This window comes from Clinocottus analis, unplaced genomic scaffold, assembly GCF_023055335.1.
Source record: "Clinocottus analis isolate CAN_PGR_092001 unplaced genomic scaffold, fCliAna1.0.p SCAF_11, whole genome shotgun sequence".
NCBI classification, from domain to species: Eukaryota; Metazoa; Chordata; class Actinopteri; order Perciformes; family Cottidae; genus Clinocottus; species Clinocottus analis.
In genome coordinates, this window is record NW_027175832.1 from 11,378,350 (window position 1) to 11,405,061 (window position 26,712).

A 26,712-nucleotide genomic window follows, 5' to 3' on the forward strand; every position below is an offset into this window, starting at 1 on the left:
ATGAAAAACCCAGCCCAGTGTTGCCAACTCTTATCTAATGAAAGTAGCACCACTAGCTCCTGAATTTGCTAAATCTATGGAGAAAGTCGGCAAGCCTTCAGGCCTCCTTCTAAAGCCACTCCCTCAAAATCCTCAGAATGAACGTCAGCAACAAAAACGGCTACTGCTGAATGAAGTGATTGGACAAGCTTAATAGGGTTCTGTGACAGCCAAATACCACATTTCCCCTCTTTGTTTGCTAGATAATATGATTCAATAATGTATGTCAGGATGTCATGAGGATGTCAACAAAAATCTTAACTTTTTGGAAGAAGATCACCAACCTTGGCTTTAAATAGTTTACTTTGAAATCTATATCTGATTGTATGTGGTTGGAATTCTCCTCTTTGACATTTCTACAGGGTCTGCAAAACAAACTGATAGTGAGGGGCATAAAGGATGCACATGTTTAACAGGCAGGGAGAGCGAATAACCTGCATCATGGGAACTGTTAAATGGAGCTTTCTATTCCCCCTAAGCTCGACTACTGGGGAGTAAATATTGTGAAATCCTCCTCTGCATCACTTTGGGACAATTTATTATAATGAGTATCCTTTAATAGGAACAAAAGTCCTCACCAAACACATGAAAAACACCCCTCAAGCTAAAATAAATAAAGTTTGACCAAGTGGAATTAAAATGATGGATTCATTTGAACATGTTTCTGTTGTGGTCCTCATCACACCCAAAGCATGACATGAAAGATGAATACAGCAAAAATGTATGCTAAATGAAAACGTGTTGTCCTCTCAATCAGTAACTAGAATGGAAGATTTGCCTCGTTTGCTTTGACAAATAAGAAGCTGTCAATGTGGTCTGAGAAGCTGTCAAAGAAAGGACACGAACTGGCCCTTTAATGACTGGACCGCTCCATTCCTATTCAAAGGGGGAGGACTGACCGACTAACAATTAGATGTACTTCAATGTATTTATAATATAACGAGTTATACAGCCCTACTAAAGAAATAACTTTATAAATGGAGATGTTTAGAGTGAAAGTGCTTGCAGTCGATACGAAAAACAGTAAAGGGCCGTCAGGTCCACTCAGCTCCCCCATTCAGCTGCATCCGTCTGTCTTCTTGGTCTCAATTGAAGGGACTAAGCTGCTGGCAGCGGTGTTAAACTAGCCAGCGAGTAAAATTAGAACCGGAAACGATGTTGATTTACCTTCAAAACAAAAGCACGAGGATGATTTAATACTTTCAGATCATCTTTGAAGATTAATATTAAAACATCCACAGCTAATCATTTAACTACAGCATACTTGGACGGTACTGTTACATTTCACTCACTGGAGGTGCATACAAATGTCGTGGGTTCTTGCATTGAAACAGAAACTAAAAAGTAACTCACCACCTATCTATATTTAGTTAACATAGCCATTTAATGTTTTGCATTACATAGGAAAGAACAACGCCATACTTTCTCTGTATATTGTGTGAGCAAAACCTTCACAAGTAGGGTATACTTACATCGGTTAAATGATCGTAATACAGATGTAGATAGAATTTGGACACAAGTCGGCCATTGTTGTGAAAGGTGTGACCGGAAGCGCGTGTTATACTGCCGCGCAGTCTGACAGGGGAGCTGCTGGCTGGGAACAGGATGCTGTCAGGCCGAACAGACGCATCAACCTAACGGAGAGAAACCGCAGCAGCATCCTTTGTTTTCTGGAGCTGGATACCCAGGTAAGGACGGCTAACTAGCGGAGTTGTGATACTAACCCGGCTGCCCGTCAGCCCGATAACGCGTGAAACGTGTTCTTAAACCCGCTTGGCGGTACGCAGGACGTGTGTTTTTTTTCTCTTCCCTTTCTCCACATGTCGAAAAGATGGCTATTGTTCGGCATCCTGACACACAGGCAGCTCAGACAACATGCATTTAACGCCGAAAAGGTCATATATGTACAGCACAACGCGCGTGGCGTCTGCTAAGGAACACAAACACATTCCGGGCTGTGCCGCTGTATCGGTGGGTGTCCGGCATTGCGTTGCACCACCACCACCATGCATTGTAAGCGGGCACGCACGCACGCACGCACGCAGGTGTTGTTGGTGTTTGTGTCAGCTGCTAATGGGCAGCTCCTGACACGTGCAGTGCTGTGTCGCACCAGTATATTGTGGCACTTGATATTTAATATCAATCGGGGTCGGACATAGCAGTGCCGCCCAATATTATATACAGAAACCTAGTTCTGTCTGGTTAAGGGAAAACCCAAATAGTCAGAATATTTGTTATTAGTTTTATAAAAAGGCAAACTTGGATTGCAAATGAAAATAATAAGAACAAAAAACGTAAAGCTCCATTGTTTTATCGACTCTATAAACTCATATAATAATGCTTCTATAAGACAGCTATGATTAGCTGAAACTGACCACTGAAGCCAGCAGTGCAGTTTAAGCTTCTTGTATTCACTGAACAGTTGCAGCCCCTCCTCAGTGGACGCTCTCTCTCTCTCTCTCTCTCTCTCTCTCTCTCTCTCTCTCTCTCTCTCTCTCTCTCTCTCTCTCCATGTGGTCCAGTATTTACAGGTCAGCCCTGCAGGGCCATACGTGGGTGGGGAGAGCGGCTGCAGTGGTAGTGGATCATTCCTGGAGGTCTGCAGCTTACGATCATTTCTACAGGGCATGGATGAACTCTTTGTTTGGTGCTGTCCCAAATGACAAAACCACGAAGCACCTGGGACTTGTTGTTGGGCGTGTTTCCCAGAGACAGTGGCACGCTAGTTCTGGTCAAAACCTAGCTCTAATCGGAGGGTCTTCCAGCTCTGGTTTTTTATTTGTTATGCTAACAACATAAGCTGTACCTCCAGGGACTGACCTGCCGATCACAGTGTCGCTAACAGACAACAAACGGTCTCTTTTCCAAGTGAAGTTCGTGTTTTGTAGTAAATTAGCCTGATCTGACTGCAGTTATTTGGGGTTGAGCAGGTATAAAACGGCTCATGGGCGATTAAAAATCCCTGACTTTGTTTGACAAAAAAACAAATGTCCCATCTAAAATAAATGAAATATGCCAAGCTTCACTTTTTCCATGTTGCAGGCTGTGTTATAGAAATCTGTTACTGTTTTTCCAATTTAGAAAACCAGTGCCCAGATTGGCTAACTGACAGTGACTCATGACAAGAAAAGCCTCCTGATAATAATTGATCACATGAGGCATTATATAACAGAGGTCTTGCCCAACTCATCATATCAGTTAATTGTGCTATAGTGCTGCATACTTCAAAGCAAATGTCCAACGAGATCAGCACAAGCCAGTTGACCGACAGTAAGCCTGGAGCCCTGGGCCCCCTAGGGCAGTTGGCCACTTTGCCCAGTCACTAATCCTGCCATGGTGCCTGGTCACCAAACCTGAAGTAACCGTTGGATCAGCATTCTTCAGATTGCTTTCCCCGGAATGAGGCTGTAGAAACAATGACCAGACATGTGAGAAGCATGAAGAAATGCTATTATAAAGCAGGACTTCTGAAATCACATGTTTTTTTAAGAGATAGCTGAGAAAACCTGGTTAAGTTGTTGTTGGTATGTTAACGTTACACAGGTCAGCATTTTTTGTTTCACTTTGTATTGCCTCTCTTCTCTTTGGAAGTGTTTTCCTAATCTCTGCGATTTCCACATTGCATACGCTCCGATGGGACTGACATGACCTCGCAGTCTGATTTGCACAGCTTCTTGGTTATTGAGGCCCTTCGACCTAGTTCTACAGTCAAGGAAAAGTCCTGGAATTTGTGCATCAGGGCCACAGTGAGAACCTTGCTGACAGAGCACTGCTTCTGTCTGCAGTCCTGATGAGTAATGTAGATAGTTTGGTCTATGCACCAACACTAAGGCTTTTTCCTGGCTCTGCATGGAGCGTCAGTGTGAGGCCCAGAGCTGCAGTGTCCAGGACCACTTGATCACATTTATCGAGCGTAATATATGAGTTGTTACACTTGACTTGTTATTAAATATAGTTGTTCTTATACTGATACCAGATCGGTCCCTGTTACAGCCTAAAATGCTGTATTAGTAGCGGCAAGTATGCAAGTGTGTAGTGTAGTAATCTGATATCAGGTTATCATGCATCATCAAATAGTTGATTTGTGCTAAACTGGAACACCAACATGTGTCACTCGGTGCCCGAGCCGTTGCAATTGCTACTGCATGTGTGCAAATTAGTACCACACGCGTGTGGATAAACATTCTTGAGCACCCACTTTGATCGGCGACAGCCATTGCTGGAGGTACGTCTGTACCTACCTCTGTACCCACATCCGTACCTATTTACGTACACACCTCTGGACCCACGCCCGTACACACATCCATAAGCATGTACATAACCTTATACGTACCCAGTTCTATACTGGGTATTGTTTACTTTTATGGTTAATCATCTATAAAATAGTATAACATTGTACAAAACATTCCCAAGGTTCCTAAAGTTCGAGGAGATTTGTTCAACAACAATCAAAGAAGCTAATGTTCACATTTGAGGAGCTTGTGTTCTGCGTTTAAAGTATAGAAAGGGAGATACTTTATCTAGACCTGAACTCCTGTACAGAGTTGTTGTCCTGTGGCCCTGAGAGGAGCCCAGCTGAGAAGCTGCTGGTCTGTCAGTTTGGATGAAGCCTCTCTCCTCCTGCTCTTTTACTGCTGTCAGCTCTGTTCCGTTTGCATTGGGTTGTTTTTGGCAGCTAGTGTTTAGCACTTCTGTTAGCTGGTTAGAGTCTAATCAATCTTAATAGAAGAACCATATCAGCTGACTCAAACTCACTCCATTACCAGTGGTCCATATTTACATCATCACACACTTTTTCATGACGTTGATAATAAGATATCCCTTTTCACAGTCAGTGCCTCAGTCTCACAGCAAAAAAGAACATTTCATGCCTCTTGTGTTGTATCTGCTGTCAGAATAAGAGGGAACTTTGAACGGCCTCATTGGGGTCATGATGGATACAATTAGGAGCAATATGTAGAATTTAGGGGGATCTTTTAGCAGAAATGGCATAACACCTATAAACACATATAGAGATCAAATAACATTTGTATTGACATGCGTTCATGTAATCACATAAAGCTAAGGATAGTGTGTCGGTGAGCTTAGAAATAACACAGGTTTGGGCTTGCAGGTCAAAAACTAACAAGGCAGCAGTTATTAATAACTATAATTCCATAAACATTGTGTGGAATAGTCCACATTCTCTTTCCCCTCGTGCTCTGTTGATCACACAGTCCTTGTCTCAGTCCTGACACTTGTGCTATTAATGCATAAAGATGTCTACTTGCTGGTCCAGTACAGGTGGTCGATTATTTATGTTCATTTATTTTGCCCCGTTGGATGGATAAGCTCTCCTAACAGGTTGGGTATGACTATTACATGGGGAGTGGGTTCCTCTTCCCGGAGTCTACCACCATTTTTCTTCAGTAGCCCAGATAGACAAATCCTTACCGCTACACAAGATGCCTCTAAATATTTCACACTGGTCCTAAAAGTAAAATGAATACTAATTCCAAAGTCTCATTGTATAAAAAGCATTTAATGCCTGCTGCAGCCTCGGACTAATAATTGTTCTATTCATTATTTTGGTTCAAACATTGAGGCACATTATGCAATATAGATTCACACTAGACGTGTCTGAGAGGAACAGGGCTCGCTCTGAGTAGACGTTCAATCAATCATGGCTGAAATAACCACTATTGTTGCTATCCCCTGTAACTAAAGCTGTCTCGTCTGGGTTCATAACATCATCTGAAGCTGTATTCACTGCATCTGGAAGCCACACGTCGGCTGGTTTACTAGGGGTTTGAACACAACAGAAGCTATTCAGCTGTGTTTTAATTCAAATGAAGGAATAAAAAGGGATGCTGAAATAACTACATAATGATACCGATTTGTAAAAATTCTGAATTCATGTTTTGTTAGTTCTTGACGACATACAACATCTTATAAAATGCCTGTTTTCAGTATAAAGCTCTTATCGATTGGTGCTGGCTGTGCTCCATCAACACTAACAATAACGTCAAACATAATGCTTGTCCCATATGGTTTATTCCCATACATTTACTCATGGTTCCTAATGTCAGGTATCGTAGGTGAAGCATTTCTGATTCAACAGCAGGACATCAGGGATGCAGGAAGAGAATCTCAGCACTGATAGGCGCAAATCCTAATTTCACAAAAGAAATTGCTGTTCTGCAAGATGAGGGGTTGGCTCATTGATGTATGATCAGATAGTTTATTCAAAATATTTTCTCTATCCAGATTTTCACTGCTGTAAGAAATGTGATGCTCTTTGTGAATTTACTAATAATTTCTAAAGTGATATCATAGTGCGTGTGTAGTTGGTTTGCCATGTAATGTTTCATTTGAAATGAGTGTGTGTTTGAGCATGAATAATGAACGGTGTGTACGCTAAACATTGACACACTCAAGGTGCTCAGGATGAAAGCTTGCTTCCGATGGCAGAAACAAGATTATTATGAAATCATGTTCTCCACATTTCAGTTTTTTTTTTGGTCAATTCTGCGCTTGGTGATTCGAGCACATTTTGTCATCACAATGAGTGTCTAGTCATGTGGTGGCAGATGAATACAACTTCAATACTATTCAAAATGATATTAGTATGGATGTAAGGCAACTAAGCACAATCTTCATGGCATCATAGAAAAGCTTCCATTATAACACAAAACATTCAATCTTTTCAATTTTTTTTAGCTTTCCGTGGATAACAGGATGCATGAGCATCATGGACACATGACACTGTCTCTGAAAGCTCTACCACTGTTTTTACTATTACCATCACTTCTACTTAGCAGTAAGTTGGTAGTATTAGGAATATACATATTACAGTATATATAAGACTATAGAACTTCTTACTGCTGCTGCTATTGTAAATACATCTTTTTGGGGGCATTTTCATGTGGGCCAGAAACCAAATTGCTCACAGTCAAACTTTGACTTACGCCTATACAAATTGTTCTATTTATTAGTGGTTATCAAATTACAACACAGTTAAATGTTATGTTTTATCCACTTTGCTCCCAAAATTGCGTCCAACTGCACAATCCATACAGTAGTTGGTATTTTTGCCCCCCTTCCTTAACAGAGGTTCTCAATTGGGGGTACGTAACACTATTTTTAAATATATTTTTTTAAATGTGCATCCATTAAAAAAGTCATAGTTATTTAATAAATATTCAATAAAATATAAGTGTGAATTCATAAACTGAATTTATATAGTTTATATTAAATCTGAAAAAAGATGTAACACAGCAGCGCTGTGCCATCAGTTTCAAACAAAAATGCTTTACACTGGTCAGGGGGTATTTGACTAGGGGTACATCACTGAAAAAAGTTGAGAACCACTGCTCTCTAACACAACACATCCAACCTTCTTTTTCCAGGATTATTGAAATGCCCGGCGCGCTTGGATTTAGGATTAGAAATGTTGTCGTCACCACTTTCTCGCGAGGGCTCGACAACTGAGCATGTGTGAGAGGGCTCATGTTTGGGTTTAGTTCATTTATAGAGCACATTTATGAACAACAAAAGTTGACCAAATAGTGATAAAACAATCCGCTCTGGAAAAAACAACTAAATTTGCCAGATTTACGAGCCCTAACCTGTTTGTTGAGCCCTGTTGGTATCATATGTACACTTATGTTTTCATGTAAATGAGTCCTGCATGAGCAGTTGTAGCCCCATCTGTCACATGGTCACCGACACCATGTTGAGGAAGAGGACAATCTTCCAGACTGTCTGCATGAGACAGGTGGGGTACCTGTCACATGGGTCAGCTGGAGAGTGGACACGCGCACCTACACACTGTAGGCTTTGATGGCGCTCAGTGTCCTTTGTACGTTTTGAGGGCACCTTCACATGATGTGAGCGACATGGTCAGAAACACAGGGGTGGGGTGTGTGTGTGTAGAGGGGGGAGTCTTCCAGATGGCTACCCCAATCAGATTAGAGATTTTAAACCTTTCTACTTTGCCACCCCTTGAAAACAAAGGCGAGTGTTCTACTGTGCTGAAGTGGAGCTCTAAATGGTTACAGCAACTCTCCTTCCTTGAGATTGAGTAACAAATGCTGCAAACAGTTGTTGTTGAAGGGTGAGGAAAGCTTCCGACCCCCCCAGTCCTCAAAGCCAATGGCCTACATTACATCCGTTCAACAGCAGCTCTGCTCGAGTGATGAGAGGCATTAAAGGGCTAGTGCCCCCCAAAATCAGAAAGACATACTTTTTCACTTACCTGTTGTGCTTTTACTTATTGTGAGCAGTTTCACGTATGCTGCGTCCTACACATTTTGAACAAAGACTGTATGTCAGAAGTGGATGTAGTTGTTGTGATGTCACCCATTGGTTTGCAGACTGCCCCAAGTTTTTGGGCATTTTGGCCGTCAGCATCTTGTTTTTTTGCAACTAGTGACCGGAAGTGACTATATTCAGACTGGTGAGAAGTGACCTAGAGATGCCGTATACGACTCTGGCATTTTAACATGGGCTTCACTTTTCAGAACCGGAGGTTGCCAACTGGTTTTAATCCAATATAAGTCACCTACGTAATCTGTGCAGATCCGACGACTTTTTGAATGTGAGGATTCCACAAGACAAGCAGCAGCATGTCTAGGAAACTTTAGCGTTACGCTATTAGCAACACATGTTGAGGTTAGTACAATAACCTGCTGAGGTGGGAAACAGCAGAGCTGGAAGACCGGTTCCCTTTCAACTACATTGATGCATTTAAGTGTCACTCAAGCTCTGATGGCGACTGATTGGACCGATTCTGCCAGGCGGCTGTCAATAAAATTTTTTGTGCGTCAGAATAAATAGATTTGAGTGTGAAGGCATTAGCAGGAGGCGACAGCTTGTAAATAAAGCTCAGAGAAGTTGTTTCTCCATGGACACGTGGGACAGTGAACGCAGCCCCGTGGTTTAACCTCGGAGGATCATCCACAAGCTGTGACTTCCAGACAGGGATCACTGGGATGTATGAATTTATCGGAGCGTGTTTGTGCCATTCATGTGGCGGGTTAATAACATTACATAAAAGCCTTTTTTTTACTCTGGGACATCTGCTGTACGGTCAGTGTAACATCAGCTACACAGCAGGCTATTCTGCCATTGTCTATTTAAGCAGCTACACTGCCATGAATCTTAACTGCTGCACTGGCTGAATATCTTTTAGGTTTAAGTAAACATCTTATCAGGGAGAGAAATACAGGGGGCCGCCCGAGGCCCCTTGATTCACACTGAAAGCATCAACAGACCCATTTTGGGGAGTCTCCAGAAAACCCTTTTGGAAAATAGTTTTTCATTTGCAGTGGTCGCTAAAATGGATGTTTAAAGCTCTGTGTGTCAAGCAGTGTTCATGATTCAACATGTAAAACCTGAGAGGGCCGAGTGTTCTGTGTGGATCCTGTTGGCTGTTGTTGGTGTGTGAGTGGCCTTGTTGTTGAATAAAATAAATCCTGTATATATTGCATAAGAAGTCTGTATTAGACTTAACATATCCACATAATACTGGACCGTTCCTGTGTGATATGACGTCATACGTTGACGTTCTGATGCACTGTCAATGTGTCTGTCCTCAGAGATTCTGCCTCGTCATGGTGTACGTGGCTAGTGCGGTCATTTGTACAAATCAATGACTTCCTTACTTTTTTTCAGGTTTATCATTTGCTTCATTGTGGTAGTTATTTTGTCTCTAAACATTCTTTTCACCGATTCCTCAAGTAAGGCTTACTACCCAGTTAAACTAGGAAATATGGTTTCATATTTTGTATTAAGCACAGTCAAAGTATTAAGCACAGTTAATGTCAAAGTAAGCCTACAACATTAACGTCAATGTACAAATAGTACTTGAATAAAGCAATATTGAGTTTGTGACACAATAGTTACAGGGACTGTTCTGACTGCATAGACAAAGTACAACTAAACTCTTTTGTTCTCAGACTTTGGGCCTACGGCAGTGGATTCTTTACACTATCAGTCACCTGAATATTTCCCGTCATTTACTGAATTTTTTTAACAATGACGAAGACAGTTGTCTTTAGAGCAGCCAGCCGGTGGAGAAGGGCACACGCTGCGGGATGTCCTCCCTGTGAGGAAGGAGCTCAGGATGAGAATATCTCACGTTCACAGAGTCTGGTGGGTCCAGTCTCCCGTGTGGCAGCAGAGCGCGGGTTCAGCCTTCAGAACGGAAGATAATCGGTCATGAAAAGTCAACCATTCGAGGCCAATATGGAAAAATAGAATCATTGATGTGCTTGAAACGTAACCGCATGATTGGCGACTCTGTCTCTCTGGAAGAGAGAGAAAATATGAACAATCTATGCTTGTTCTGTTTATTTATAATACAAAGACACAAACACAGGCACACATACTGTGCCGAGAACACTGCTGCCGCCTGCGTGTCATTTGAAAAAAGGTATTACAAGATGGATATAATTCCAAACTAAAACTATGTACAAACATCAGAGCTCTTGTTATTACTCACACTAGTGGACCATGAGGAGACGAAAAATAAGGGGAATTGCATAAGAATAAAAATATTAAAGTTACGGGTTATAGGTTATGATGGGATTGTTACAGCCCTGACTGTCAAACAGACACAACTAATTTTTATAATGACTACTACACAGATTATTTAATTAAAAAAGATGACCATCTTCAAATCAGCAGCAGATGTCAAGAAACATGTCTAAATTCTTCTAAAGTTAAACTTGATGGAATTTTGCAAAGTACCTGAATTTGGTCTACCCAGTCATCTGTGTATGTGTGTCCCTTTCATGTAAACACCTTTGTTCGAATAATTGCGGTCCGACTACGATCCGATTAACACCCCTGGATAACTCGATCCGACTCGGTTGATAATTAGAACATCGCGGCATGTAAACGGTGAATTGGATTAGGAACTCGACAATGCGTCTTTGCGCATGCTCGGGATCCCGCCGCCCTCCTCCATCCCACCCTCCCAGGTCGTGACCCGGAAGTGGAGTTGTCACTACCGGGAGCCGGCCGGCAGAAACAAACAAACGTAAAAGTCGGGATACTATATTCGGTGGGTGTCCCCGCTAGCTCCCTGCTGTAGCCAGCTAGCGCTGCTGCTAGTTCCATGATTGCTCTCCGCTAGCTCCCCGACAACCACCGAAGGTAGCGGGGTTCTCTCCATTATGAAGAGTGAAGAGGTCAGGCGGAGATGGATGTATCATCACTAGATGTATGTAGAAACACACTTATTTTTGTTCATTCTATTCTCAACATCATTCTTTATCGTTTGAGTTTTAGTTACATCTTCTGCATTGGTAGAAAAGACTGGAAATACAATAGAAACAAGCATTCATTCGCATCTTTGACTTCTTTTAAAATATCTGATGCATTTAGATGGGTGTGTGTGTGTGTGTGTGTGTGTGTGTGTGTGTGTGTGTAGGTGTGTGTGTGTGTGTGGGCGCGTGTGTGGGCGCGTGTGTGGGCGCGTGTCTGTGTCACTAGATTGAGGTCACCAAGTCCAAAGGGTTCAGCTGGGCTCACCGTCTATCTATGGCGTTCCAAACCCGGTCCGGATTACCTCTGTGTGCCTCTGATCTGGTTAGCAGGACTCCTTTTGAAGTGCAGCGTGTACTATTAATGATCCCAAAGCAGACTGAACAGCAAATATGACAACACGGCCTCTAAAACAACATGGAAATGATATGATATATGAAATGATGTACATTCACTGGGCTAGTGTGCTTGATTTCCTTGTCTAATAGTATTACTCACTTGCTTAGCCCCACTTATAGACGGTAAAGCTTTCTTTAGGGTCAGGTGTAAAGTGCCTTCATGCGAGCAAGGTTGACTCAAGTGATGCGTTTGTGTCTGGACCAATCAGTGCCATGTGGGAAGCTGCCGGTTTGGTTTAGGTGTGACGAATCGACACGGAGAGGCGACTGCTCGTTCTAAACATCAACGGCAGCTCCAAAAGAGAGACAGTTAGCCTAAACGCTGCTCTAGCGTCAGTTCTGTCAGTATTTTTTATTAATAATATTATTTAAAAGTAAAGCAAAGAACCAGACAGAAGGTTTTTTCCCATGACATTTTAGTTTTTCCCTCGGTTCTGTGTAATAAACCATCTGACACCCATCTTTGGAAATTGTTGCTCCCTCTCATGTTGTTGGGACACCTGTGAGGACTGATGTCCGAATGTTCATGCTTTGCAGATTGTATGTAACCGAAGAAACTTTAAATATTTAACCAGCATTGGTCCTTTGTCCTGAACCTTATTCAGTGCCCATCTCTGCTGACATCTTGTGTGTGGCTCACAAGATGTCTCAAAGCATTGTGGTTTACTGATGACTGCTTCAGACCGTGTGGACACTAAGCATGTGCCACTGTTTCATGACCTCAACCTTGTCTTGGAATGAAAAGCTCATCTCCCTGTTATTATTATCATTCGGGCTCACTCCCCACTGCAAGAGTCTATATATACCAAGATTTCACTAAATATTTGATCATGGGAATTTGGTTTAAAGTCATGGAAATCCATTGCTTTATATGTGTAAAAACCCTGTAACAAGATATATGTTCATATTTTCATCATTGGACTAATTCATTTTCTTTCAATTTGAAATTCAATAATTCTGGCGATACAATGTCTGAAAATGCTTTAAAAAAAAGAAAAAAGACCATGACATTTTTTTAGAAACCAACCACTTAATTGTTTTCTATTAGAGAAAAACAGCCAATTTTTTTTTGAGAAGTTGGATCCGATGAATGTTATTTTTGCTTGAACACTGAAAAGATTATTTATTATGAAAACGTTTTTGGGCCGGTTAATTTTCAACCAGGTATCTATGCGTCCACTGTTGTTACTAGTTCTTCCTGATGAATAGAGACGCATCCATGAAGTCCTTTACATCATGATGCTGAGGGACCCGGCAAAATTAGTGCTACATCGTCCTTCAAAAGTTTTGCTGCAAAGCAATGAAACATCATTCTGCAAGGCGATGTGAGGCCAACCAAATACATGAAAGGGAGCATTCCTGGTTGACGACTCAAACATAATCTCTATCCTGTTTAGCTTGCAATCATTGTGTCAGAAGATGAAATGATCCTTGCCTGCTTTTTGTCGGGATTAGTCTCTGAACTGATCTTGGCACTCTGGCTTTCCAGTGAGCATCATGTTTCCCTGAAGCAAACCTTAAGCCTAAGCTGCTTCTTCAGGCCTTCCCTTCTCTCCTCCACATCCCTTTTTCTAGAATTGTCTGTCTTTCCCGGTTAAAAGGACGAAGCAGTGCCAACGTCAGATCAGAAACTAATCCCAAACATGTTATAGACAATCTTGTCAAAATACCTCCAAAATGTTTTCAGAAATGTCTGCTGAACCTTTTTAAAATTCTTTCTAAACAGTTTGACCGGGTTACACGAGGCGTCCTCAACTACTGTGGTGATTAAGGCGGGAGTTAAATCTGTAAGCTCTACGGTAAACTCATTAGCTCGGGCAGACATCGGCTTCACTTTTAACCAGGGCTTCCGGGATGTTCCTCAAGGAGTTTGCTTTCTGAACTTTCTCTGACATTCACATTCTTAAGGAATGTTCTTTAAATACAGCTTTCTTTTATACATCTCCTGACAGCCGCCTGTGAAGCTGTGCTTGGTTAGTATGCCGATGTAAGACATGCACGGTGGACTTTAGGCACATCGCAAGGCAAAGTGAACCTACTGTTGCCATGGGCAGCAATGTGCACCGTGATTGTGTGCTTTCTCATTCGTCAAGTTATCAAATGCTTGATAACTGTGTGGAATTCCAGGAACTGCTCTTGTGGTAAGTCTGTGTGTTTTATTTGCAGTGTCTAGAAGAAGAATGATGATCTCTATGACGTTGATTTTGAGCAAGCACATGTAGGTGACGTGAAGCAAAACACACAAAACTAAACTATAAGTATATAATAAAGATAAACCGGTCTGAGCAGCTTTCATGTTTGAAGATAGACTGAATAACATCTGTTATGGGAGCAAAGAGTTTAATTCAGTGCCCATCTCTGCTGAGTAGGTTTAGTGTTCGTGAAACCAAAAGTAACATGCTTATTTAAACACAAAGCATGATTTTTTTTTTTTACTAAACCAAACCAAAAAGTTGTTAGGGTTAGTATCACACATTGTCATTGTTGAGAAAAGGAAGTGTTGTTCAAAGAAGTTAGTGTTTATGTCAGATGCCTATTCTTTTTGAAAGTGTACCTCTCAAAATGCTCCGTGTGGATACTTTGAAGTGGAAATGAATAACCACCAAGTGGAATTATCCCTTACTTTATATCAAATAATTTGTTGAAGCTTCTGATAATATTTAGATGACAAAGAATTTCTACTTCGACACTGTTTAAAGATTTGGGGGTAATTCAGTGTTTTTTCTCTTTTCAGTATTTTCCTATTTGGATTCCCAGGAACCTTTAAGATAGGTTAGAGGAAAAGCTTTCTGTGAGTTGTCTTTTGATTCTAACTAAAACTTCTATCTAAAATTGAGCCATGTACCTCTCTCGTTGGCCAATCCCATAATCTGAGCAGCTGGAGAGACTGTTTACACTAAAGAAAGAAGCAGAAAGTGAGTGTGTGCAGGCACAGTTAGTGTTATTAATAAAGTACCGAGGGTCCATATCTAGTCCCACTGTAGTTTGTTGCCTTGATCGGTAGAAGCTTTATTTTTAATTTAATTTGGATTTCCTATTTGGTTTAATGTAATTCAAACATAACTTGATATGTTGGTTCAGTTGAATTCTTTGTGAAGTGAGATTTCTTGACAGTCCATGGTTTTCCCCACTCTGTCCCTGGGGTTTGGTGATTCACTGAGCTGTGTTATCACTTGCGGCCCTTATCGGTTGGGGGCCTGTTTAAGAGTGAGGAGCCAGCAGGCAGGTAATGACAGAATAAAACGGGCAACACAAGGTGGTTTGAGAAAGTGTACGTTACAGCAACCCCTTGAGGTCCTGGAGCATGCGGCCATACCTGAGCACCCAACATATTATGCAGTTTAGTGGCGATTGGCTGTGGACAGTCACAGAGGTGCACACTCAGTCACTCACAAACAACTCATGTGGGCTTTTGTATGATTTTCTTACCGGAGATGAATATGATTATCAGTAAACCTAAATATTTCAGTAACAATAATACATTCTAGTTCTTGTATTGAGTTAAAAATGTATTTATATATTTCCTTGTATCCACCATGACTGTGCTGCCCTATGTTTCCCTTCATTCTTGCTCTTTTATTAAAAGACTGAATAGCTCCTCTCTGCCCCAGTGGGATCTTAGTTCTTTGAAAATGTAATAATAATGCTGATACCACACACAAGCTGAAAGCCTGTAATAGGGTTAGAGAGCAAGAGAACGGAGAGAAACAGGGAGGTAGAAGTGGGGTCATCCATTTCCCATTCACAAGTGGAGCACACAGCTAATGATTCTGCTGCAGGCTGGCAGTACAGACACACTATCTGAAGCTTTTTTAAACCTGGCAGGTTATAGAGTTCATGTAGATGTTCATATTGATGCATGTGTCCAATAAAATTGATAAACTGGCCTACGTCGCTAAATTGACCTTTACTGAGACTTAGCGATGGTCAATTAATTACATTTAAAAAACATAACATTTATTGAACAATTAATCAAAACTCCATGACACAATTTGATTTGACAAGCAATTATCACTTAACTGGGCTCAATCACAAGCCTCTAGCACTGGTGTGTGTGTGTGTGTGTGTGTGTGTGTGTGTGTGTGTGTGTGTGTGTGTGTGTGTGTGTGTGTGTGTGGTGTAAAAATGTGTGTTTGTGACTCACGCCTCTCTTGGTAACACAATCCCAAAGTAACTTGTACTTGCAACAACATCTTCTGAAAAGTGTTCTGAAACTAAAGCTCAATTTTTACATGAAGCATGTGTGTTGCTGTGACATGCGTGTTCTCACAAGCTCACGTCCACAAGGATCATGCCTGGGTTTAGTGGAGGCTGGCTAACCTGTATCATCGTGCAGACTATGTCTACAAACATGCAGACTGCACATGTTTGGAACATGGACAATGTGCATAGATGGATTACTGATTAAGGTCCAACTTGTCACGGGACCAACGGGTCAAAGCGTCTGTGATGGGACGAATACTATTTCTTGTTTGATAACCACAAAGAGGCGCAAAACAGAAGACACGTAAACAGAAATGTATTTGTCACAAACTCATTTTGACAAATTTTTGTGCACATACCAATAATCTTCAAAACACGGCCTCCCGTTTAATTACGCAGTTGTCGGCTAAAAGGAAAGACGTGTTTGTGACAACAGTGTTTGTGTTTAATCAGGAAATGCAGGGGTGGCCATTTACTTGGAGCGGCGTGGGTGTACGATGGTGTGTGCATAAAGGGCTCTGTTGGTCAGATCTGAGATGATTAGTATATGGTAACGTAATTAAAGAAATCCTCTCTTTCAAACGTTAAATGTTATAACTCAATATCTTAAAACGTACAATTAAATGAACAGTTAAATGCTGAGCCCCTATTAGACGTCGAGTCCTCTTTATCTGCTGGGTGTGGCTAGACGTTCGTATAAACGCAGGTCTCAATTAGACGCTGGGTAACATTTCTCAATATGGAAACACTACAGTAGATCGGTTAGACTCGCCACAACTCAATCGCCCAGTTGTATTGTAACCAGTAACACCAAAATGTAATTCATACAGATTTACCAGTATAGTACATAAGAGAGATGAAAAATAACTGGTAGCAGCATTGCGTTAGTGTTTTCATTAAGCCACTAATAGCTGCAGACACAGGAAGTTCTCTCGCACGCGCTAGGGGTGTCACAATGCCAAAATTTCAGTAGTTGGTGCCAATACCAGTAAAATAATACAATTCTTGTTACCAATTTTGATACCACGATATAAAAAATAAAAAAATGTACTTGAACTTAAAACATGAACTTCTTTATTAAAATATTTATTTATCAAGGCTTCAACGTTAGCCAAATAGTTCCGTTGCTAATCATTAGGCCTTTGTCTCTCTTTACCAGTTGCGACTTCTGTTTGTCCTGTTGAAAATATATCGGTAAGCTTGGCACATTTGGCAGCATCCTCCTCCAATGCCTTTCTTTTTTTTAACCTAGCTTTTTCAGACCCTCCTGCCGTCTTCCTGCCGTCCATCCTCCCTGACGCGTATCGTTGCGCTTGGACCGACCCAGCTATAAGTAGCATGGCTGAGAAAACCTTTTGGAAAAGACGGGCTACGAACGGAACCAACTCTATTTGGGAGGGGAGAACTTCCTCGCCTGGTACAACCGGTGTACTGTTGTGTAAATATGCGCTGCCAAACAGCTGTGTGGCGGATACGCGTGACTTAAGACCGAAATGAGTGACAGTCACGCTCGATGCGTGACACTTGAGAGCCCTGCAGCTCAGATCAAAACATAAACTAGGGATTAATAAATCACCTCAAGAATTTAACCGATGAAAAATGTATTAACCAACAATGTATGTTTTGTATACTATTTTCTCCGGAGCTCATATATATTTACTTTAATACTACAAGAGTGCGCCCCATTTGACATTGTTTTTTTCACGTCAGTTAAATGTACTGGTCATACAGAAATGTTTTAAAATGTTAAACACAAACGTACGTCAGTGACAGCTGCAGGTGACAACCTGAATTCGAGAAGACCGAACCGGCAGGACGAGCTGTAACCGTCCCAGACCCAGCGCGACGGGGGCTGTTACCGTCCCCGGACTCGGTGCGTAGCGGGCTGTTACCGGCATCTTTGGGCAAGTGGTCTTCAGATCGGCCCGGGGCCGTTACTGGCACATCGGCCTCACATCTCCGGCCAAGCGGTCTTCAGACCTGTCCCGTTACCGGCCTCACACCGCCCCTTTTCTTTTCCTCCGCAGAGTTTAGAAATTCAAATATGCTTAAACTCAGCGGGAAAGCAAGAAAACAACAACACAAGCACACGATTATAAACGTATTTGTAATATACAATAAAACTAAAATACGCGTATAATCAACGTATTTGTAATGTCAAACAGACGTAATCAGGGAGAAAATATGTTTCTAGTCAGCGTAATTGAAAATATGTATTAGTTCTGGGGGAACGTGATTTGTAGGAGACAGGGTTGGCCATGGAGGTCGGGATCTGCCTCTCCTCTTTATTGACGAATTCACAAAAATTGTCAAAGGACTCCTCGTTGTTCTGAACTACTCTTCTGTCCCACACCTTGAGCTTCCTTATTGTGGATTCTATCTTACTGTGCACATGAAACATGGTCACTGCTTTCCCTTGGAGGGGTAGATTAAGTCCATTTAAGTACCTGAAAATTTTGGCCAAATACGCCAACTTACAAAGCCACTTTTGAATTGGCCTGACAGTTCAAACCGGGAGTTCATGAAACATGTCCTGACTTCGTCACATAGTTCAAAAAAGTCCGGTGATCACCTTACCACATGACAGTCACTGGACTTTAGTGTGCAGGAGAAGCTGCCGGTGGTCGCTTCCCATCGCCGCACATAATAGTCAGGCATGATTGCAGAAGGCGACTTTTGATGAATTTTACTGTTCTCACTGCTTCATCCAAAACCGCCTTTAATTCCGCAGGCATCGTCTTTGTTGCCAGTTTAAGCTATTGTATTGTGTTTCCGGGGGTTTTATTTTGAAGGAGGGATGCGGAAGAAGAGGTGCAGAGAAATGTTGGTGAGAAAGGGAAGACGTTAATAAAGAAGTTGCCGGCTTGGCTGACGAACGATCGTGTTATTATTTTATTAGTACCACACAGTATAGGCGCAAAAAGAACCCCCGGTTACACAAGTAAAAGAATAACGTAATTTAAATCCTACATATTTTTATATTAATTTTAAACTTTTCAAAATTGAAAATGAAAAACGTTTTATTTATTTATAAATGACCTCTCGTGGCCTACCTGCAGTATGTTCACGGCCCACCAGTGGGTTTGAGACCCATAAGTAAGGACATTTGGACATGTATTGATGGAAAATGGAGCTTCACAGGTTGTTTGAGGGATACAACCACAAGGCGCTAGTTCAAGTTTTTGCCTGTTTCTGCTCCTTGTGCAATCACATTGTTTTCAATACAATCATTTGAAGAAAACACACAAACACTTTCACCTGTGTGGTGTGATTGTACGGGTGAATAAATAAAGAGCCTGTCCACAGACGTGCACACACTTGCACAAAGAATCACTCCACTCCAGCTCTGCTACTACCAAACACTGATGGCATCATTTCTCTCTCTCCCTCTCTTCTTCTCTATCGTGCACTTTGTACTTAGCCCTCATCTCCTTTTTGCCTCATCCATATCCTTGTTGTCGGGGCCACACACACACACACACACACACACACACACACACACACACACACACACACCTTGTGTGTATTTGTAATGCAGGGGGAGGGTTGGATTAGTTATTAGAAGAGTATCAACACTTAATTCAATCATGATTGAGCCTTGGGCTCATCTGTGATTGAAGAATTAGTAAATACAGTTATAGTGGTTGCCTGTTACATTTTATGGCTTGGAAAATGTGTTTATGGCCAAATTAGCAGAGCTTTGTTGTTTGATCCTGTTACTGGTGCCTTCTCATGGCTGTGGGCCCCTGCTCCGGAGCAGCCTGTCTACCTCATTGCCTGCTGAGAATGTGTGGGAGGAGAACAGGAAGGGGAGGGGGATTAGCAGAGGAACAGATGAAGATGAAGGTGAGTTGATGAGAAGTTAAGAAGGGATAGAAGAGAGGAGAGGCAATGATGACTTTGCTGTGTTGTCATCAAGGTCAGCATTAAGAGTTCCTTGGCTCTTTTACGTGTGTATAAGATTAAAGATTAATCAACATTAAAAATTAGATTGATGGCAAGCATTGAGCAAAGTGATCGGGTGTTTTCGTCTGCATTGAAGCAGTACTTCCTTTCAGATAAAAGGGAACCTGAGTGACACACTGTTGCTCTCAGCGAACACAGCCGTCGGTTCTTTCTTTACACCCTGAAGAGGATTCATCCCTTCCTGGCACTCGCCTCCTCTCACCTCAACTACAGAAAATCTATTCTTGCCAGATACCCAAGACCGCTAGTCTAGAAATCTGCTGCCAGTCTGGTATTCAACCCTCATAAGTTTTTCCCAAACCATTTCTCCGATGTACAGCAGTTCACTGCTGTAGCTTTATCTCATATCTGGTGCCTGCCTACGTACTTTTTCCCGCAACATTTTGCAAAAAATCAGGCCCTGTCTCTCAGTCTTCAAGCAATGCGAATGTGTGCCTCCTGTAAAGAGCCACTGGCTCTTACGACAATGGCGGCTCCTAAAAAGATTAGTACTATAAATGCTGCAATAGCATCAGTTTTATCAACAATGATGGCTTTTCTTCACGGGAGATGTGCTTTCTCCCAACTGGCTTCGGGAAGAGTTTGATTAACGGATGGTTCATCTAATCACCTGCCAAGAATTTTATGAAAGTGCCTGCCTCAGATGGTTCCGTGTAACAAAACATGGTGCGTCAGGTTACTCTCCTACAAGAGAGCAAAGGGAGGTGCTCCTTCCTTCCTCCACACCATAATTAAGTCCTACACTTCACATGGCACACTATGGAATGCCTTACGTCAAGCACTAATTTACTTGTTTATTTTAGCTCCTGCAAGGAAACTTTAATTTTGTGGTTTCATTTTTTTTGGCGCCAAAAAACCCCACCAGATTCCCTTTTTGATGACATAAAAAAGGCAGAACTTCCCATGTCTCTTGGTAGGATTAATAGACCTTAACCCCTATATACTAACATCCCACTTTCTAGACACAGCTGAGTCAGGCTTGAGGAGCTAGACTTCCATTATTATTGAGCTGGGAAAGCCCCCATCACACACATGCATGCAATCACACACACAGACCGTTCTAACATCTGCTCCTTCTGCCGTGTTGTGGTGGCAGTAATAAAGCATAGTCCAAAAAAAATAATTAAAATATTAACTCCCTCAGGATAAAAATGTCAATTTAAAGGCAGCTTTGATACAACCAACACTATTGAAATTCACGCAGAGCAAATGTGGGATATTGAAAACATGAGCTTTGTATTTTTGACCAATGCCCATCACACTGCAAAGTGCATTGCAGTGTAATAGGCCAATTGTGCAATGTGTTCCGCTCTTTCTCTTGAAAGAGTGGCACTCTCATTACCCAGATCCTGTCGGTCTGGGCATTGGCCATCGCGGTAGCTCAGTAGAAAAGTAAGTAGTAGTTTGACTCATCAGTCAGAAAGCCCTGTAGCCTCATTAAATGTCTTTTTGTTTTAGGTATTATTTTTACACAGCAATTAATAAACCAACTTTTACCCTCCTACAAAGCGGCTCGGGTTACTGTTTGGATCACATATCGGATCAGCAATAAAGAATAAAGATAACAAATAATACTTTTAGAGAACCTCATCATGTTTGTTTGGCCGCTTATACTAATTACCGATCATTGATGATTTGTATTGGCAGATACAGATTCCTTTGTTGTTTGATTGTAGCAGCTGGCTTTTCAAGGCTCCAGACTGTTAAGTTATTTTGCCGCTGTCCAAAAATCATTTCAACTGCTTTGAAGTCAGTAAACCATCACAAATTCTAAATGTTATCCTTTTACTTTGTACAAGTATTTTATAGTGTCATTTCAACAGAATTTAAATGATTATTAATTTTAAAAAAAATATTTGTATTAGTAGTTTTAATGATGTAAGCTGTTTAAACAGCTCATATTTCATCTCGAATATCTAACAACTGGATTTATCAGAGGTTGGCGCATAACTATCGGCAGTCATTTCACACTGATGGTTCAAATTAAACGGTGTCACTAATCTGAGGTTCTCATGAATGCTGAACTGTGAGGAGGGGAGTTCGGACGGATCAACAGTGGTCTGTTACACTACTGGGTGGGGCGGATGGTCTACAGGTGGTCTGGACTGTGTGTGGCCGGGCAGTGTCCCTAAATGATATTTTTAAAGTTATTAACCTTTTTTCATTTTTCAGAAACTGTAGCGACATTTGTTTCGGTCTCTGCTGGCAATGCAAGTAAACAGAAACCATGGCCAAACAAATAAAAGAGCTACATCTACAGACGATGAAACTTAAAAAAACAAATGAGATCCCAAAAACACACGCGCAAATACTGCTTATCGCTTTCAGTGAGAATGAGATGGAGATCTTTGAGATTGTAACTTAAAACCTGATACACTTAGAGGTAAAATCAGTAATAATCTTGAGTATTACAAAAAACTGGCGATTCAGAGTTAACTGTAGTGTTCTGGTACTATTTTTTACATTCTGATACCTGAACTTGTGAATCAGCCAATACTGAGTATGTATCCGATAACAGTGAGTTGAAAATAAAACAAAATACTGAATAGATCTTGAATGCATCATAATGGAAAATGTTCTGTACTTCTATAGCGCTATTCAAGTCCTACGACCACGCAATGCGTCTTGCCCAAAGACACATTAACATGGACGACTGGGGATTGAACCACCAATCCTCTGATTGAAGGACAACCCTGGTCTATTACTGAGCCACAGTCTCGCCTAATAACTTAACTCAAAGCAACCTCCCTTAGCGTTAGCTCTTAGATTTATTATTTAGGCTTTCAGGACTGCAGTGCCCACCGACTGCTAACGTTAGCTTGCTCTTCTCCTGCTAATTTCAACATGGATTTGTTGTTCACTTGTTAGCCTCATCAGGGATAAAATAAGCTGCACGATAATGTTTAACCTCAGTGTGTATAACTTCATTGCGCATGTGCATTAGAGGTTAGGTAGATTGAAAATTCCCATTGTGTTTTCTGCCATGCATGGTTCATTTTCTGAACATCCAGATGACTCTCAAGAATAACTACTTTTGTGTTGACTTAGGTTTACTTCAAAGCATATTTACACAACCTGGTATTCATTTTATACGAGAGAGATTGTATGTCATCAATACTGATTTGAAAGTATTTGACGGCCAAAGTTAACTCTAACTGAAATGATATAGAGATGGTGTGCAGTCGACGGCAGAATCAACAAGATTCAGGAAAATGATCTGCTAAAGACCAAAGAATCTGAAGCACAGCGTGTTGGTGCCTTTAAGGGCGTTTAGTTTATTTTACTCCGACTCACCGATGTGTAGTAGCGGGACTTGTTTGTGTGTTTCTGCTGTGTAGCTGTAGTGCGGCTAACAGGTAATGGTGGGACTTCAGCTCCTGCTGAGTGACCATCTGGACTGCTGAGCTCCTGCAAACACTGGCACTACAGAGAGTCCTTCATGTAGAACCAATCGATGAGGGGCCATGGGATGATGTCAAGTGGTAGAAGAAGTAGATTTTATATAGGTTAGAACAGGACAAGTTACACAATTAATTCTAATTCCCTGGAAACCTCTTAGAATAATATATAAAATAAAGAACAAGAGATCTGTAAAACCAGCCTGCAACCTCCGGTCTTTAACCTTAATTCTCTCTAGTGTCCACCAGGTGGCAACTCCTTTGGTTGTATAGAAGTCTATGAGAAAATGACTCTACTTCTCTCTTGATTTATTCCCTCAGTAAACATTGTAACACAACATCAACATTGGTCCTGTTTCCTAGATTCGTTAAGACGCTCATAAGCGCTAAGAGCGTCTTAGGAGCGCTCTTAAGAGCGCTGTGAAAGAAGGACGTGTTTCCCAGAGTCGTTCTTAGCTTAAGACGCTCTTTCACTAAGAAGGACACGTGAGATCAGTCTGACCCACTCTTAACAACCTTCTTAGCGACCAAACGCTCACTGCAGCCAAAAACTAAAACCATACGTAATGATGAATGTGCGCCCACAGCTGCAAAACAAGAAAAATTACGCAAGAAAAATTATAGCATGAGAAGACAAATAACGATATAAAAATAAAGAATTGCCCATGTGTTCCTGTAGCTACATAAATAAAATGAATCACTCATTACGTTTTCACACAGATTCGGCATCTGCATATGAGTTTACATTAGTTGTAAAAACATCAACAACCCTGTGGTATTTCACAGATATCAGGGAAACTGACGGGTGTAATTGAACTCGGCTGGAACCTCATCAAGAGAGGCTCCACATCTAAAGGCGTTGCTGAAGTCCACGTGTGAGAGACACCACGGCTTCAATACAGCATGTTCTCGTTGCTAACCAACAGCATCGCCGTGCGTGGAGCCAGATAGTTCACATAAATGCATGTGTGCGTCAGCACTTCTCCACACTTAATGTGCTGTCGGACCGGGCTGTCCAGTTCAAGCACCGGCTTCCCCGTGTGGAGATCCAACGCCTCGTCACACTAGTGTTACCTGAAATGGAAGATTTTCTCAGACAATCTGCTAAGGAGTTATGGAATCTCTGAATCAAAATTGTCTTTAGTCCGTTTATTCTTGCAAGAAAGAAAGGTCTGCCACAGCCACCCAAAGCAGTCTGTGACACAGAATTCAATGAAACAACAGTCAGAGCTCTCTTTTTTACACGATAAGGTTCACACCTTCAAACCACGTGGAACAAAGGGAACACTGGGTACCCGCCCATCTTAGACCTTTCGTCTCTTGGTCCTTGATTTCAAAGAAGTCACAATCTCCTTTGCCCTGGGAATTCAACACCCAATCAGTTCATGAATTGTTTACGACCCTCCCTCATATGCATACCCCAGGCAGACAGTCCTTTGTTTCACTTCCTCCATCACAATGCCTCCAACATTTAAATGAGAAACATTTAAATCAGTTTAGAACATTACAATACTATATTTTCCCATTACATACCAAACATCCAGAGGCCAACCGGCTGCAATTTTGCCCTCAGTCCGGAGGTGCAACTCCTGGCTGCACTGTGTTTTTACGCTGTGGGGAGCTTCCTGGAGGTGGTGGGGCATGGCACCAGTCTCAGCAAGGTATCGGTTTCACTGAGTGTGGCAGCCGTGACACCGATCCTCCTGCGCCATGCCCGCACACACATCAGAATGCCAACCACACGGGACGAGGTCCACCAGGTCCACCGTGGATTTCATGGCATGGGTGGGATCCCCGGGTGATTGGTGTCGTGGATGGCGCACACGCACGCTCGCGCTTAGCATAATTGCACCTGTGTGTGAGGACCACAGGGTGTTGTGTGTGATTTATGTGCTGATAAAGTGGTGGGTGATCAATTTGCCTAGCATCTATTAATTTAGTTTCAGCAACACGGCGGTGGACAGCTCCCACTAAGAGCTTCTTAGGAAGCTTCTTTGACGGGATCTTAAGAAGGCAGTTAAAAACGCGTCTGGGAATCACTCGTATCTTAGCGGTCCTTCTTAGCCGAACCCTTCTTACGAGCCTTCTTAAGTCCTTAAGAACGATCTCATCTGGGAAACGCGGCCATTGTACGTTTATGGTCTCAATCTCTAGTTTCAAGTTTTCTTCCTTAAAGCATGATGTCCATTTAGGAAACAATGGTCCATTTAGACTCAGAGATACTTGACAGGTCACTGTCACTACTCAATTGTCTCTACGTCACTCCTCTGCAGTCCAAATGATCACTTTCATTCACTGGATGCAAAAGGTCAAGATGGCGACAGACAAATCACCGAACTCGAGGCTTCAAAGCGACACTCAACAGACTTTCCCCACTTCATCTGTCATTACGTCAAACATAACTGATTGTTATTTATCAAAAATTACATTCTGTAAATAGTTTTGTAAAACCCCTAACAATGTTGTTTTAATATCAAGATATTTGGTCAAAAGATATTGTGGCATTTCATTTTCATTTTCGCCCCTTTCACGTGGGAAACAATAGGTGGCAGTGCTCCCCCTTATTCACTTGTTGCCATGTTTATCAGTCAACATCAGCAATTATTATTGCGATTGAATTTCTACAGTGGATAATAGCTACTAGAGATGGGCATTCGATGAAATTGTCTCAATCGATCGTGGGGAGAATTAACTATCGATTTTTGATTAAGTATTAACAAGTTTACTTGCCGCTGATATTATCCGATATACATAGAGTGCAAATCCGTCATTTATGGCCAACTGGAGTGTGTGTGCAAAACAGGCGACGGAAAACCAGTTCACTCTCATGGTATTTGTGGTAGCAACAATATTGGCTGCGTTGTCATGAATGCATGCAATAACTCGGTCTTCAAGTCCCCATTGCTCTACAGCTCCATTTATTTTCTCAGCGAGGTGGTTAGTTGTATGCCGGCCTGGCAGGCTTTCTATGAGCAGGACCGCTGAGATTATTTGCCAGTCATCACTGATGTAGTGGCAGGTCATGGTGATATATACTCACTTAAAGGATTATTAGGAACACCATACTAATACTGTGTTTGACCCCCTTTCACCTTCAGAACTGCCTTAATTCTACGTGGCATTGATTCAACAAGGTGCTGAAAGCATTCTTTAGAAATGTTGGCCCATATTGATAGGAAAGCATCTTGCAGTTGATGGAGATTTGTGGGATGCACATCCAGGGCATGAAGCTCCCGTTCCACCACATCCCAAAGATGCTCTATTGGGTTGAGATCTGGTGACTGTGGGGGCCATTTTAGTACAGTGAACTCATTGTCCTGTTCAAAAAAACAATTTGTAATGATTCGAGCTTTGTGACATGGTGCATTATCCTGCTGGAAGTAGCCATCAGAGGATGGGTACATGGTGGCCATAAAGGGATTGACATGGTCAGAAACAATGCTCAGGTAGGCCATGGC

At 41.8% G+C, this 26,712-nt stretch overlaps 1 protein-coding gene across 3 annotated transcripts in view; it reads left to right on the plus strand.

Moving 5' to 3' along the window:
- The first annotated feature begins 1,615 nt into the window (after nucleotides 1-1,615).
- Nucleotides 1,616-26,712, plus strand: part of fam110b (family with sequence similarity 110 member B) — a 44,154-nt gene continuing 19,057 nt past the window's right edge. For 2 of the 3 annotated variants that reach the window (XM_068566757.1, XM_068566768.1), the window contains exon 1: nucleotides 1,616-1,727. The gene's annotated coding sequence lies outside the window, so the exon portion shown is untranslated. The remainder of the gene's footprint in view (nucleotides 1,728-26,712) is intronic. The other variant, XM_068566777.1, reaches the window with a different exon arrangement.